At 44.0% G+C, this 16,722-nt stretch overlaps 1 long non-coding RNA gene across 1 annotated transcript in view; it reads right to left on the bottom strand.

Annotated features, from left to right (window-relative positions):
- Positions 1-16,722, bottom strand: part of LOC140218778 (uncharacterized) — a 184,546-nt gene that overhangs the window by 62,231 nt on the left and 105,593 nt on the right. Inside the window, exon 2 of the long non-coding RNA XR_011894964.1 lies at positions 13,156-13,210. This is a non-coding gene — a long non-coding RNA (uncharacterized lncRNA). The remainder of the gene's footprint in view (positions 1-13,155; positions 13,211-16,722) is intronic.

Genomic DNA, 16,722 nt, shown 5'->3' with positions numbered 1-16,722 from the left:
AGCGTCAACTTCTGTTGGAACCGGCTTAATGCTAAGCAGTGTTTCATGTTGAAGTTTCAAAACACTATATCGCTATACTTTATTGATTAACGACGTCGCTTTACAACAGCGCATTATCACATCGATGTACTATATAACGATTGCTATACTACATCAGTCGAGTACATCATTAAAAAGGTACAAAAACGCACCATCACATATTTGTTTCACACATTTGTTCTTAATGGTGGATCCACACGACGGACGAAATCCGTCTTTTTCGCGACGGACTGCGCATCACGTGACTACGCGTCACGGATTTGTGCCGTCCGCGCGTCGTCCGCGACCCCCACGGACGGAAAATGCCGAGCTATTTTTCGCATCCGGATTTTGGGGGTCGTATGCTGCGGATTTAGCCTAGCATGCTCTACAGTCTGGCAACAAGCGCGGCTTTGGGATCTTTCTGAAACAGCTTCATCGCTGCTGACACCATTCGTGTCCAATTCGGACAAAACAACAAACAGCCATTGCGGCCAACCGTCGTTTCCTTTCGATCTCCATTTTCATCCAGAGTGAAAACACCTATGACAAAGTCTTTGTTACACCGATGGCGCCATCTAGAGTGAGTAAAAACAAGCAAGTATATTAACTTACGGCCACTGAGATCCGCCCGGGCCGCCGCAACATCTTCGAGGCCATGTTCAGCCAATACAGCCACTCTAAGCCTACACGCCGAGAATCTGGGTATCGCTTTCGGAAACGGTGTCCACTCATCACGAATACATTGCTGTCGAAGCTTCTGGACACAAAGTTAAACCAAATACAATCCTCAGTTTGAAAGTTACGGGCCACACAGTGGACGACGACGACTTGACAGGTTCGAGGCGGACGGCAGTCGCTTCGGGCGTAGCCGCCATCTTTATTTTTCCGGCGCGGTCGTCTACTCAGTCCGTCCGTCGTCTGGATGCGCTTCGCAGCCGGACCTTTGTATAGGTGTTCTGTGGCCGGACGGGCGGCGGAATAAGCGTCCGCGGCACAGATTTGCGCGGAGCCGTCCGTCGTGTGGATACACCTTAAGGAACCATCACATACGACATTATCAGTACATGGAGCGCAATGTACGCGCATGGTATGAAATATACGCACGCTACGTATACCTGCGGGACACTTCAGTATTTAATCTCCATTTCTGGTGGTAAACAAGGGGCAAACTTTCACCTTGCCAGCTCATCAATAATGGTACCCGCTTCTCTTGCATAACATGTCGTTCTTGCTGAATGTTGCTTGACGTGCTGAAATTGATTTTGTGGAGTACCCTGTTGTACTCGTTCATGGTTTGCTGTTTGTGTCGAAGGTCCAGGAAGAATGATGTGCCACGGAGAGTGCGTGGAGCAGGGTGGCCACATTTGTTTACTATAAGCAACTTGTTGGCTATAAGCCGTCACATACGCTATGTTCAGTGACAAGGTCAGCTGTTATGAAATACTATTTTCACGCGTTTCATTCCTGCGTGTTTGGCATTATGAAAACTTGCACGTTCGCGTGTGCTGTTGCTTTTATATTTAATGCGCTACATTGCCACGTGAAGCATGTTTCAATCGATATGGAAAATATAGCGCACTCGCAAACACTTTCTGCACGACGCACGCACACATCGCTCATAGCCCTGTTCAACAGGAGAGAAGTACGTGTGCGACCATGGCCTAGTGGAAACTCTGTTAGACTAGGACGCCATCGCACGCGTATTTCTCTCGTACCATCTCATGATGAGTTTCCGTTCTTTGCCACTTCTTTTAAGTCCAAAAATTATGGTTTTTAATGTGAATAGTATCTATCTATCTATCTATCTATCTATCTATCTATCTATCTATCTATCTATCTATCTATCTATCTATCTATCTATCTATCTATCTATCTATCTATCTATCTATCTATCTATCTATCTATCTATCTATCTATCTATCTATCTATCTATCTATCTATCTATCTATCTATCCTGCCTGCTTGCCTGCCTGCCTGCCTGCCTGCCTGCCTGCCTGCCAGCCGACCCCTTACGCCCACCCGACGCCCACCCGACGCCCAACTTGTTCACCTGCTTGGGCCATTAGGTATGTCATCATGTCATTGTCGTCATTCCACCTTGGTGACCTCACTCTCGATATGCCGTCGTCGTCATGCCTTCTACCCCGACCCATCGGCCCAAGTCGTCTATTAGCTTGGGCCACTAGATATGGGCTTGGGGTCTTGAAGCCTACGTGGTGGTTGGATCGCCGTGATTCCAGCTTTGTCATTCGACACTCATCATGCCATCGTCGTAACGCCATTGTCGTCGTGCACTCGTCATGCATTCGTTCTCACACCACTACAGTGATGACGTCGTGTTCGGTCAAGCTTCGTATATTCCAGCTTCGTGACCTAAGTATCGGCATGCTATCATCCTCACGCCTTCAACTATAACTCAGTAATCAAAGCCGTCACCATACGCCACTGTCATCACATTGTCGTCTTCCTGCCGCCGTCGGCATGCTGTCATCTCATCTTTGCCAGCACTTTAGCAACGCCACCCTATTGTCGTCATGCCATCGTCTTTGTACATACCACCTTCGTCGCTCTATTTTGCGTCAATATTTCATCTTCATTGTTGGGATCACACTGTGTTCATTCACTCGTGATTATGCAGCCTTGTCATGCCAATATTATCTCACAGTCGCTATCATGCCTCAGTTGTCAAGCCGTCGCCGTAACGACGTCCTGGTCGTGCCATCGTCGACACTTTGGCATCGTCACGCCGTCGTCGCGACACCATCTTCGTCATGCAGTCTTCGTCACACCATTGTCACCACACGCTCGTCGCGTCATTCGAGTTTCCTCATGCCGTTGTCATGCCATCGTCATCACTGCGTACTCGTCATACAGCCGTCGTCATGTAATTGTTGTTACACAGTCCACGGGATGCTGTTGCAATCTTTTCATCGTCATTATTGCAAGTTCCACATCCGACTCTCCTCATGCCGTCGTTGTCATACCGCTGAAGTCAAGCCAACGACGTCACGTTATCATTTCATCATCACTTCAGTATCGTCATTCCATTGTCGTTATACAGCCTTCGTCGATCCATCGCAAGTCATTCCATGTTCATCAGGACATTGTAATCATGTAGTCGTTATCCAATCGTGATTGGGCCGCCGCTCTCATGTCATCGTCATCATTGCGTTTTCGTCACAGATGCTGTCATGCATCCTTTGTCATACCGTCGTCGCCATGCCACTGTGGTCGTGAAATCGTCGTTATTTCCGCTTCTTCATCCGGTTGTCTTCATGCCGTCGTCGTCATGCCATCGTCTTCATACACTCGTCGTCATCTCATTGTCCTCAAGTTTTCGTCGGCACGTTGTCGTCGTCATGGCATATTTATAATTTAAGAATTGTCATCTCATCGTAGTCATGCGGTCACCGTTGTCGTCCCATCATTATCATTCCTTCTTCATTTCATGGTCAATGCGTCGGCATCACACAGTCATCGTCATGCGGCCATGCTTAAGTGAAACCTTGGCAAGCAAGTGCCATGAAAAAGTGGGTCGATATCGGAGTATCTGGCATATAGTCGAAGAAAACAGTCTCAGAATTACACTACACGTGTTAAATAAACGTGACTTCAAGAATATGGTCTGTCGCTGCATTCATCATCTTCATCAACCCATTTTATGTCCCGTGCGGGACGAAGGCTTCTCCCAGCGAACTCCATGTACCGCTGTCCTGCGCCTACCAATTTCAACTTGCGCCCGCAAATTTTTATATTTCATCACCACTCCTAGTTTTGTGACGTCCTCGGCTACGCTTCCCAGCTTCCTCCACCGATTCTGTAACTCTAATGGTCCACCGGATATCTATGCTATGCATTACATGACCTGCCCAGCTAAATTCCTTTCTCTTGATGTCAATTAGAATATCGACTATGCCCATTTGCTCTCTCATCCACACCCCTCTCTTCCTGCCTCCTTAACGTTACGCCTATCATTCTTCGTTCCATCGCTCTTTGTGCGGTCCTGAACTTGCTTTCGAGCTTCTTTGTCAGTCTCCAAGAGGACTCCCAGATAAGGAGCAATACGGGGTAGGATTCCCAGGCCATAAGGACATAGCGGGCAACATTGACGAATTCTACAGTATTAATGAGAGGGTAGTAGTTGTCACAATAAATCTAAACAGGAGGCAAAGAATAAAGGCAGTCGACACCGATCTCTTCCTGTCTCTTTACATTACGCCTATCATTCATCGTTCCATTGCTCTTTGTGCAGTACTTAACTTGTTTTCGAACTTTGTCAGTCTCCAAGAGGACTCCCAGAAAAGAAGCAATACGGGGTAGGATTCCTAAGCCGTAAATGCTTAGCGGGCAACATTGGCGAATTCTACAGCATCAATGAGAGGGTAGTAGTAGTCATAATAAAGGCAAATAGGAAGCATAGAATAAAGGTAGTACAAGCCTACACTCCAACCTCCACTCAGGATGATGAAGAAATAGAACAGTCTTATAAAAATGTTAAATTAGCGATGAGGAAAGTGCAAACTCAGTATCTCTAGTCATGGGCTACTTCAATGCAAAAGCGGGCAAAAAGCAGGCTGGGTAACAAGCAACTGGCAATTACCGCATCGATTCTAGGAACATTATAAGAGAGACGCTGGTAGAATTTGCGGAAAAGAATACGCTACGAATAATGATTACCTCCTTCGGGAAGCGTAGCAATAGAAAGTGGACTTGGAAAAGCCCTAATAGAGAAAAAAGTAATGAAATGGATCTCATACTTCTTGCCGATGCGAGCATAGTGCAGGATGTAGAAGTATTACGTAGGATAAAGCGCAGTGATCACAGATTAGTGAGGCCTAGGATTTACCCCAGTACGAAGAGATAAAGACAAAGAAACAGGCCAACCTAGACGGAGTAGGGTAAAAGCAGACCAATTAAGGCTGGTGCTTTCAAACTATTATTCAGTCTTAGGACAGAGGAACGAAGACTACATAGAGGTAATGAACAAAACCTTAACTAGACTGGTTTCAGAAGCAGCAACAGAAATAGGAAGTAAGGCAATAAGACAACCAGTGGGTAAGCTCTCTCAAGTAAGGTAGGACCTCTTAAAGAAACGTGAAAAAATGAAATGTCCAACTCAAAAGTTCAAATAGTATTCACGGAACTGTCAAAACTGATCAAAAGGGAGAAAGTAAGGGATATTCAAAATTATAACGCAAGAAATACAGAGGAAGCAGTAAAAAATGGACACAGTATGAAAACAATGAAAAGGAAACTTGGCAAAACGAAATAATGGTCAATTTAATCAAAGAAGGAGGCTATATCATGCCTGAAAAGCTTGCGGCCCTTTATACTAAATGTCTCTTGACCTCAAGGGTTCCAGAGATCTGGAACAATGCCAATATCATACTAATCCAAAAAAAGGGAGACCTTAAAGAATTGAAAAATTATAGACCTAGTAGCTTACTTCCAGTATTGTATAAAATGTTCACCAAAATAATTTCAAATAGTATAAGGGCAACACTCGACAGCACTCGGCCAATAAAGAGAACAGGTAGGCTTCAGGAAGGGATACTCTACAATGGGTGTCATCCATGTCATCAACCAGGTAATTGAGAAATCTGCGGAGTACAATCAACCTCTCTATATGACTTTCATAGATTACGAAAATGCATTTGATTCATTAGAAATAGCAGCAGTCATAGAGGCATTACGTAATCAAGGAGTATCGGAGGCACACGTCAATATCTTGGAAAATATCTACAAAGATTCCACAGCTACCTTGATTCTCCCCAAGAAAAGTAAAAAGATATCTATACTATAAAAGAAGGGGTCAGGAAAGGGCACACTAGGGTGGCTGAATGGTCTCTCCCTCGCCGCCGCTCGCGACAGGGTGGGGACATTTTTTGAAGGCGTACTCGGCGCCTCGACCGGTTTTTCCTGAAAGCCACCGCCATTACGTATCTCACTTCGCAAGGCGACTGCTGTAAGGAAGGAGCTGCGGACACTGTCACTACCTTTTTCAGTGAAATCACTCTCCTGCGTTCCCACGTGCACGAACAATCCCAGAAATGCCAAGAGAAAGAGAAAAGCCCAAGAGAAAGCTGCAGTGTATCGGGAAGATTAGGCGAGACCTCGCCGACATGCTATGAAAAAGTAAACAAAAGCGTGGAGAAGTGGGGGCTAGTGTCATCGATGACTCTGAAATTTTATTCACACAACAACTTGAAACCATTGAATGCAACATCCTATCCTAAATCGGCGGTTTTCTTTTAAAAGTGATGCTGCGAGCTGTTTCAGGATGTGAGCAATGCAGCACTGCCTTAATTTAATTATTAGGCCGAGGTGACAGTGAGCACGCGCATTTGACTCTTCTTAAAGAGTACAGACGTAAAGGTGGCAAGCTTACATATCCAAGTAAGAATTTTTTGCTGACGCTGAAATGACGCGAAGAGCCTTTCGGAGGCATGAGTTGGACTGAAAAGTTGCTTCACTTGAGGTCTCCCTTGAAGGCTGTGACTGAGTGTTTGAGGAACATGGTGCCCCCTTGCGTGAAGACCTCCCACGAGCACAGCGAGTCTGTAGAGAATCTCCTGATCTCATGTTATGCAAGGCTGAGGCTTTGCATACATTTGCCAAAACATGTTCCGGGTGCCTCCAGTGACCGAAAAAAACTCGACTCGTTTTTACTGTGTGCATCAAGGTTTGTCAGAGCTACGAAGGTACGTACTACAAGTGGTGAAAGAAAGCAGGTTTAAACCGTGCAAGATAGGTTCCAAGCCCACAATGAGAAAAACTATACCGAGCGACTGACCGACGAGCCACTGAATTTCAATGACAGGAGACAGCGTGTGACTGCTAAATTTAGTTTGAACCTGCAAACAGTCTGTGAGCGCAGACAGACATATTCGCACCAGTCTCTTTTGCGCGAAATGCCTTTGGTTGCAAAAAAAAACTGAAGCTATACGAGCGCGCCCACAGGGCGCTTCATAGGGAGTGAGATATGTAATGGCGGATGTAGTAGCGGACGATGCGGTTGTCCCCACCCTGTACGGAGCGGCGGCGAGGGACACCATTCAGGAACCCTAGGATACACAATCGCTACAAGGCTATTCCCTTCTTGCTTGGAAGAATTATTCAAACTACTAAACTGGGAAGGTTTAGGAGTCAGAACCAACGGCGAATATCTCAGCAACCTTCGGTTTGCAGATGACTTTGGGTTGTTCAGCAACAATGGGGACAAACTGCAGCATATGATTAAGGACCTTAACAGAGAAAGTGTAATAGGGGGGTTGGAGGTTAATGTGCAGAAGGCAAAGCTAATGCCCAATAGCATGGCAAGGAAACAAAAGTTTAGGATCGCCAATCAGCCTTTTAGAGTCTGTAAAGGAGTACGTTTATCTACGTCAGTTACCCACAGGGGACACTGATCATGAGAAGGAAATTTACAGAAGAATAAAAATGGATTTGTGTGCCTACGGCAGACATCTGCAGTGCCTGACTGGAAGCTTACCGCCATCATTGAAAAGAAAGGTGTACAATCAATGCGTTCTACCGTTCCTCACGTATGGGGCAGAAACTCACAAAGAAGCTCGAGAACAAGTTAAGGACCGCGCAAAGAACGAACGTCGCTACATTGCTCGATTGCTGTTCGCATTACCATTTACAGACATCGCTAGATGAATTCTGCCGTAATCTTATAGGCTGCATGGTGTGTACGTCATGATTTATAGGTCCTTTCTAGGCCGTCATTGTGGACGTGTTGGCTAGTGACCGCACGTTTCTCGCATATAGTATTATGTAGAATGCAATAAATATCATGTACGAAAAAAATCGTGGCCCAGTGGCCAGGGACTGAACTTGGGACGTTGAGTTCAGCAGCGCAAAGTACATATATCCTTGTCCTCGTACCACACTATCAGCGAGTGAGAGTGTATGCTAGATGGTAAGTATGCTAAGACAATGTTCTTAGATGGCGACAACACAAATCATGTAAGCTAGAACTTGACACTTAGGCATATTTGAGTGAACATAAATAAATCAATGCAGGCACGCTATATTATTGCCTTCATGCCGAATCATCATATATGTGTGAAAGCGCATTCTCGTATTTCTGTAGTAAAGCAATCTGGGACATGAAAATCGGCCAGTTCACCGCCACATATGTTTTACTGTCACGGGCTGTAGGCTCCAACGACAACACAGCGCTTGTGTTCTCGTTTTCTCACTTGTTCTTGCTTTACGCGCCGTTTACCCCGTCGAGTGGAGTCCACCTGATGCCACGTAGCTGCCGGTTTTCGTTATTGAGAATACGCGCAGCGTGCGTGACTTCGCGGCATTTCTTACTTTTCTTCATGAGGCAAGCAGCCTGAAGAACTTAAAATGAAGGAAAGTAAGATAGCACAGGGTCGGCTATTAACTGAAGTCTAATATAATGAAATCACACGAACGTATACTGGAACAAACACGTGGCAACGGAAGACAGAGAGAGAAGTGAGGTGGGAAAGGCAGGGAGGTGGACCGGGAGACTAAAAGCACAGACATAAGTAAAAGGCAACAAAATACCGCGTAATAATGTGGACGCAGTTAGCGTATCTATGAGGCATGTAATGGGACATGTGGTCGACAACTCAGATCTCACCTTACTTGATTATAAAAGCGCTTCCTCGATCTCACAACGGACAACGCTGTGTGGGATACCCTTTCATTAGTATAATTAAATATTTTTTTCATGCGGCTTGCCTCAATATAGGAATACCTACCCGTTCAGCGATACCATCCTTTTTCCACGTACTTCGTAGCGCACATTTAAAAACAGGGTCGAGCCCTCGATTAGCAGACGCTCGGGATTTCCGTTCTCTCTCGCCGCAAGAGAACCCTACAGCTGCGCCCGCATCCGACGTTTGCCACTAACTAGCACTTTCCACGGGCAGGGAAAGTCACTGAAGTTAGCGCCAGCGAATCGCAATTTCCTCTCTGGCCGCATTAGGATTCTGCGTGGGATGGCACTCGGCAATACGCATCGCCACGGCGGAACTTCCACTCGCAGCTGATAACGTGCTGCTTTCTCTCGCCGCCACGACTTGCCATTTCCGCCTGGCCGTGCGGACAGTGCTGAGATAGTTCGTGCGCCGAGATGTGTGGTCTGTTTACTATCCAAGTTCTTCATTACGTGATGCGGTATAGGATATCATCGTTCATAAATCTAGGCAGTGGCATTTGAAAACCTGCGTCTTGTGAAGCGGGATAGAAGGTAACATGTTGCGAAGGTTGAACAATCTATTAACTGCTTGGATGTAAAGAGGTTGGTGGCGGCTGGTAAATTTAGGGAACGTTGAGCTAATCGCAGGAAGCTCCAGCGATCGCATGTTTCGAACTTCACGTATGCTTGTGTTAGAGCGCAGAAATAGCCTGTTAGTAAGGACTGCAGGTGTGAACAGGAATGAGACAGGAAAGTTCCTTTTAAATGTATCTAATATTTCTAAAGAGCAACGGCTTTGCTGTCTAACCGGTTGCGTCATGTGGGTTTACTCCTAAACCAAGCATTCAAGCTTCAATAATGCAACTTCGTGGTATGCCACACACAGTGGACATAGTGAAAATGATGATACCCTTGTATCGTATTTCCGCTTCATCACATTTATTGTGGAAAAAATAAAACACTTTGGGCTTCTGAAATCGTTTATCATTCATTGTTTATCAGTTTATTATTCACTGGGCAGCAGCTTCATCCTTTTCCCCACAAGTCGCACGAGTCGATTAAGCCGTGGATACATCTCTAACGTATAGGTTGTTTTTAACAGTGCAAAGTTTTATTCGTGGCGCTGTTGAACTTTCTCTTTATTTACATTATATATAGAATGGTTTGGTTACTATAGGATCAATAAGAATAGCTTAGTTGGAGCGAAAAATTTTTTTCTGAATCTGTTAATAGTCTTGTGATGCAATGCGGTCACGTGTCGCATATTGACCCCATGCGGCATGTATAGCTAGGGTAGCTAGCTTTTGAGCAGACGAAGTCGTCAGGGCTGGGGAGGAAGAGGGGACAGAGCGATAAGAAGGGCAGCGGCAGGTGATGACCGACTCTGTCAGTACGAGGAACCGCCAGCCTATGCGTGCTACAAAGCTAAAGTTGTTTTTTGTCCTGCGATATCGCGATGTATAACAAGAAAAATGCATTATAATTTCCTGAATAACAAAGCTACCGATATAAAAAGAGGTACTGTGAAAGGTTAGGCCCCTCAACAGAACCGCCTTCATATTTAAGAAAATGCAACAGAATAAAAATAGAAAAATGTGCAAACGAGCTGTCAGGCACTAATAAAAAGAGACATCTGGTGTACTTGTTACCGAGTAGAGACGGGACATCTGGCCCTCCCGGCTGGGTCAAGTCGGGATACGAGACATTTACTCAACAGTCAGAACTGTTCCGCTAAATTCGGCTGGCTGGCAACCCTATGTATAGCACGTGTGCGTGCAGAAACACATCAGAATAACGGCTTATACCCTCCCTCACTGCAGGCCTATTAAACAAAGCGTACTCTTAAGTCAGCGATCAGAGCAGACATGATGCTTCGCTGAAGCACTTCGTGTGTTTTGCGCAGCAAAGGTGCTTCTTTTCCTACTTTTTTTCCGAGACAATATAGATCCTTAGTATGTCTGGTATTGGGGCAAACGCAAGTGAACTGGGCGTTTCACCGGATGAGCGGAGACGCTGACATGAAGGGCCTGCACGGTGCAGCCACTCGCTGGCGCGCAGCTTCACCAGGCAAAGAAATAATATTGCTGTAATCAAGTGCATAGTCTACTTTCCTGCTGGTGTAAATTTTTGGCAGCAACATGATCACACGGCTACTCAACATTTTAACCAGCAGCGAAGTAGAACACACTTGGTTCCTGCAATATTGGCTCTGTGTTGGTCTGATTGAGCCCTGCGCCACCAAGTGGCGGCAAAGTGCAGGCCGTTCATGTTTGCGTTTCCGTTCATCGGGAAAACGCCCAGTCCGCTTGCGTTTACGCGGATACCGCACACGCTATAACCATCTAATATTCGCAACAGTACACATCGGTAACTGTGTAATAATTGCTGAATATAGTTCAAAATAAAAGATTATGCATTCTTACATGGCTAAACAAATTAGCTGTTAATTACTCATTAGAGGAGACAAGGTCCAAAAGCGGAACTTATACTATTAGGGCTGGAGTGTTCAGAGACTACAGTATAGCACCAGTTTACGCCATACTTAAATCAGCTACGAAATAAATTCGTGCTGGGCTTTATTTCATTTCACAGCGGGTAAGGAAGGACCGCATATTATTTTTTTTCATGCTAATCTCATTGCACTTGTGAACTAACTTGTGAGTTTGATTGCGAACTAGTAACTTGTGTGCCATGACTTGCGAGCTAATCGCGGAAACTTGATTTTCAGTCTTTTCAACTGCTAAGATTTTGTTGTTTAAGTGTTAATCGTTTTATTGCTATTAGGAGCAGAGGAATAGCCGACATATTAATGAGGCGCCATCTCCTACATACTTTAATAATAATAATAATAATAATAATAATAATTATATATTAATAATAATAATAATAATAATAATAATAATAATAATAATAATAATAATAAGCCAACATGGCTGTTGTACAATGAATTCAAGGAATTTGTTCCGGCATCATTTTCAACAGGATTCAAATTACTGGAACCCTTTCGTTTCTTCAATTCTTCTCTGTTAGTGCTTATGGAAGCCTTCTTAAAAAGATAATAGAGGGATCATCAGCGCATTGCTCCGCATGTTTCGTCCCACGAGTCTGAGCTTTTCTTTTCGGCACTAGCGCTTCCACACAGATGGATCTCTTCGCGACTTCCTTTTGTGCTCATGCCATATACGGAAGAGTTACTGGAGGGCAGCAAATAAAGCTGTTCGCGCAGTGCAGCAGGAATCACGTGCCATGACATCAAGCTGCTTCAAATATGGTTACACCTTAAGTCAGCGCACTCCTTGTGGCAACTTAGCGAAAAGAAGAAAAGAAGGCAAAGAAAGGAGTGCATGACACAAGTGCAGTCTCACAACTGAAATTTTATTCGGATCCAATCACAATAAACGCGCACGGAAGCTAAAATAAGTAAATAGATAAATAAACAAATAAGTAAATAAATAAAAAAAAACACATCACAGCGCGATGGCGAGGCATTGGTGTTTTTTTGATATTGCTGTTTGTTTATTTTGTGGCGCCTCTGTGCATGTGTGTATTCTGCGTAGGTCCGAATATTATTTCAATGGTGAGTCTACGCATCTGTCGAGTACTCCATTTTCTTCGTCATTTGTCTCAGCGCTGAGTTTTGTTGGTTATCGTAAACTTAATCCAATTAAATCAATTTCAAGTCTTAATGCGCTCCTCATTTCATGTAGAGTCACGATCAAAACTCAAGAGACAGCAAATGCGGCGAAAGTGTTTTTGTTTTCTTTTCTACGCAGCCTAGGCAGGAAGGCTAAAATCGAGTTGTAGTCTACCTGCTCCGGTTCGAGCGATGTAATGCATTGATTGACACAATTCTGCGTCACACGCTCTGTTGAGGATAAAGAGAGAGATAATGAAGTTTATTCGATAATTTGAGCAGGCTGTTCTTCGCTCGAGACGGGAAGAAATTAATACTTTTCTCTGACGCCATGGTCCCCAGAGATTTGCTCACGTGACTGTATTTGTGCAATGTGCACCCAGAGTGCGCCGAGAACACACCCAGAGAGAGCCGAGAGCGACGAGTTTCGTGCAACCGCTCTCGCTACTCACAAATAGCAGGCTCACTGTAGCGACGCTGGCCTCATTTTGCCCGCTCAAAATTTTATCACGCTCTGCTCCGTAGTTAGTTGCTACGTTATTCATTAACCTAAGTGATCGGATTTTTTCGGTATCACTTAGTCAAAGACGAAGGAAGCTTTGAAGATCGCGTCCCGGCAGAAAGTTCCTCACGTAGGTCTTACATTGCTGCGTTCTTTTCTTCTACTAAGAGAGAGAGAGAGAGAGAGCAAGGACAGGAAAGGCAGGGAGGTCAACCAGACGAGCACCCAGTTTGCTACAATACACCGGGAGTGGAGGAAAGGGGAATAGAAAGGGGAAAAGGGAGAGAGTAAGCTTAATAAAAAAAATTGGTAGCTTACCAAAAGTCAGCACACCCATACTGGAGACGCTTTAAGATGGTGACATCAAGAAAATCTGAAATGACAGAAGAGGGTGCGGGTGAATACGAATATCACACACCGGTCGTAGAGCCCATCTTTCTTTTCAGACCTGTGTGTGTATTTTTACTCTCTCCTTTTCTAGGCACTGGCCTGAGCCGGAGCTCTCTGACTTTGTATGCATAGAGCGTTGGCGTTTCAACAATTTTAAGTCTTTTTTTTTGTTCTTTCAAATCATAAAAGGGCGCATCTTTATCATAGACTTAGGAACAACCCAAAAGGTCGAGTTCAAGGCCGACGGCCAACGGTGAAATTGAAAGTGCGTTCTTTTCATCGCGGATTGCCCAAGCACTGCTGCAGCGAGTATTTGTGAGAACAAGTAAAAGATCGCATGATTACTGTGTAAGCAAGAAGTTTTCATTGTGTATTTTAGATTCGTAGAAAAAATACATTTGCTATAATATCTCATGCGTATGAAACGCAGCTGTTATACTGAAGCTTATACCATGGACTTTGATTCAGTGGTTTTCTTTTGATTTGCGAAAATGTGGGGCTAGTGTCGTACGAAATTTATGCACTACATCTTGCACTACAATGATGTCATTATTCGAGTTCTTTATCAATAAAGTAAAAAAAGTGCTATACCGGCACACTAACTATAACGATATAACTTGTTATTTTCGCCATTTAAACCTACAATAATTTTCTCCGAATTTAAGCACTTCAATCTTGTTAACGAAGCACAAATTTGACCTTCAAAACAGCAATATGACGACAGCATTGAAGTTAAACTGGTAATATTACGTTGTCTGCACAAGATTAAATTCTTTCCAAGGACGTTTCAATCCATGGAAATAATATACCAGGTCATTTTTATGGCACCAATATTTCTGAAGGACCTTTGGCAGATGGCACAGTTATAACCAAAGAACTGAATTACTCGGTGTGGTGGCGGGCATACCGTGAGAAATCAGAATGCCTAATTGAATAGTTAGCATGATTGCATGAAAAAGCTGTTTAATTATTCACTTTACTGCAGGTATACCGATTTACGAATTGTAGCCAGTGAGATGGCATGCAGTGTCCACTGGGAATGAGTTGTAAGAATGCTCCAGTTTCTCGATAATAATTTTCAAAGCGTCCGACAAAATACATTGGCCTTCCAGTTACTTTTGTGGCTCAATGGATAAACAAAACTGATTTCGTAAAAAGATAAGTTTGTGACCTCAAACGAAAGTTTGACGTCACATAGCTCGCAGCCGGTGCCATCCTCAGAATTTGTTCCACGTTTATATGGCCTGCAAATTCACAGGCTTCAATTCGTAGATTGTGATACGTGGGTTGAAAGATTTATTAAACAACCTAATTCCAGAGATCTGGTTAGTTAGTCGATTACATATATTATTTCTTGGGGAAGTGATGTCTACCGCTACGAGCAGTTGAGAACAATGGTTAGAATTGTGCTGTCTGCCAAAGAGGATATAATAAATGTGTGATATAGCCAAGAAAATACAATAATATGACCCGATGAAGCCAACGTCCTCATAATATGCTAGCTTCGGGCTTCAGCCATTTCGAAGTTGTTGATTTCATCATCGGAGGTGGTATATGCCGGAATGTTTCCATCGCTTCAATGAATAATGAAAAAACTACAAGGATGATCTACAGGATGCGCCATAATTACTGTCCCACACTTTGATCGATAACTGCGCCTCCGAATTTTAACGTTTCTTCATATTGTCCGCCAAACAATTCTTTACTCTTTCTTCTGTGCTTCAACCGTGTTTTATGCTGCTTTCTTTATTTTTCAGAAAATGGCGTACCCTGGATCACATCAACCTGCATTGTCGTCATTCAAAGAGACCAGACACGCTCCTTCCGAGGTCGCCAAAATTCTAAAATTTCACCGCAGGATTGTCCATTGGGCTCTCAAACGTAGCATTATTAATGACAGAGCCCTCACTAGGCGTCCTGTCTTTGTGCTCACTTCTCACGTTAATAAAATTGTGAGGAAGTGAATACAATGCCAGCCACGAAGAAGCATCAGAAGGCCGGCCTTGGAGCTGGATGTTAGTGACAACCACAATAAGAGCCGTGCGAAGGCACCTCAAGATGTTACCCTACACGTTCCAGAGAAGACGTGACTGACGGAGGTGCAGAGAAAAGGAAAATGGGAAAAATGCCGACTGCTATTGGCACGACCCTCGAGCACCGTAGAGGTCCATGACAACACTCAGAACTGTCATATGCTTGTTCTGACATCGCAGGTTACTGATGCAGTCAGTTGGGCAATTATTCGAAACTCCCCTTCCGTGTCGGTCATAGTTTGAGCTGAGGTAACCACAAACGGCCACATTTCTCTTGTTGTTTTTTTGCGACAAAAGGTGCAAAGATCAACACTTACACGTACTTTAAAAAGACTACGTAGCCTCATTCACTGCCTCCATCCCTGTCCAACCTTGGTGAGCAGTCGTGTACTTTGCAGTAGGACGGCGCGCCAGCACAACAATCGAAGAGCAAATCCATACCACAGCAGTACGTTTCGCGCTCTCACTCCCGACTTTATTTCAGACGATGAGTGGCGGGAGAACCACTCTTAAAGCAATGGACTTCTATATGTGGGCTATTTTTGAAGATGAAGCCGTCGCTCTTCAGCACACCAGCATGGTGGCCCTGAAAGCATTGCCGGGGCGACCATGGGCAAAAATTCTCCTGGAGCCAATTCTCTTGTGGGCCGCAATGTAAGCGTAATCAAAACGCTCAAAGGCCGTGATCAAGGCCAAGAGTGGAGGCATTGAATACATTTGTCTTCATCTATTTAAAGAGGCCATTTGACATGGTTTAACGTGATATTTCAGCACACAAACTTGTTGACTATGATGTACGTGGAGTAGCTTTAAAGTTAACAAAAAATTGGCTTTCTGATAGGAAGCAGTTCGTCCAGATTGGTAGTAAATTTTCTGTGTCTCCAGTCGTTAATTAAGACATGCCACAAGGTTCAATCTGAGGTCCTCTTTTATTCATAACATATAATAACGTTCCTTGCTACATACCACACTCACCTAAACTTATAATGCTGATAACGCTATATATATTTTACAGGTAAATCCATTGTCCAACTTTAGTCCAAGAAAAACAATGATTTATACAAACTTCACGTTTGCTTACAAGAGGATACCGCCACAGTTGGTATTGCTAGAAGCAAGTACGTAATATTTCGGATGATCAATAAACTTTGTAACGTGCTTGTTACGAGGTTAGGTTTAAAAATGAAGGCTTTTATGCATTTTCAGGCAAAAGTTCCTTGGGGTTTCATTACATGAACATATCTCATGGAACAAACATGTAGACGTACAATGAAGTCGGTAAGGTTTCTGGCTGCTTCTCTAAATTATTCTCCCTGATTCCTTTGTGGTTCAAAAGAAAATGTACTATGCGCTGTTTTATGCCCACTTGTATCATGGGATGCTTGCGTGGGGAACTACTAGCGAAAATAACCTCAACGAATTAGAAATTCGAATGAATAAATAATAATATATTCAAAATATT

The sequence above is a fragment of the Dermacentor andersoni genome, chromosome 6 (genome assembly GCF_023375885.2).
Source record: "Dermacentor andersoni chromosome 6, qqDerAnde1_hic_scaffold, whole genome shotgun sequence".
In the NCBI taxonomy this organism is placed as follows: domain Eukaryota; kingdom Metazoa; phylum Arthropoda; class Arachnida; order Ixodida; family Ixodidae; genus Dermacentor; species Dermacentor andersoni.
This window is presented reverse-complemented; position numbering and strand designations above follow the sequence as displayed.